This window comes from Canis lupus, chromosome X (assembly GCF_011100685.1).
Source record: "Canis lupus familiaris isolate Mischka breed German Shepherd chromosome X, alternate assembly UU_Cfam_GSD_1.0, whole genome shotgun sequence".
Lineage (NCBI taxonomy): Eukaryota > Metazoa > Chordata > Mammalia > Carnivora > Canidae > Canis > Canis lupus.
In genome coordinates this window covers 48,426,414-48,426,999 of record NC_049260.1, presented here as the reverse complement: position 1 = coordinate 48,426,999, position 586 = coordinate 48,426,414, and positions in this window count along the sequence as shown.

Genomic DNA, 586 nt, shown 5'->3' with positions numbered 1-586 from the left:
GGTACTGGCACAAAAAGACCCATAGATCAATGAAAACAGAATAGAGAACCCAGAAATGGACCCTCAACTCTATGGTCAACTAATCTTAGACAAAGCAGGAAAGAATACCCAATGGAAAAGAAAGTCTCCTCAAAAAAATGGTGTTGGGATAGTTGGACAGCCACCCTGAAGAAGAATGAAACTGGACCACTTTCTTACACCATACACAAAAATAAACTCTAAATAGTTGAAAGAGCTAAACGTGAAACAGGCAGCAACCTCTTCCACCTCAGCTGCAGGAAATTCTTGCTAGACACATCTCCAAAGGCAAGGGAAACAAAAGCAAAAATGAACCATCGGGACTTCATCAGTATAGAAAGCTTTTGCACAGAGAAAGAAACAGTTAACAGAACTAGAAAGAAACCTAGAGGAATGAGTGAAGATACTTGGAAATGACTTATCAGATAAAGGGCTAGTATCCAGGAGCTATAAAGAAAAAAAGGTATCAAACTCAACATCCCAGAAACAAAACAAAACAAAAATCCAGTGAAGACATGGGCGGAAGACATGAACAGACATTTCTCCAAAGACCTACAAATGAACAGAC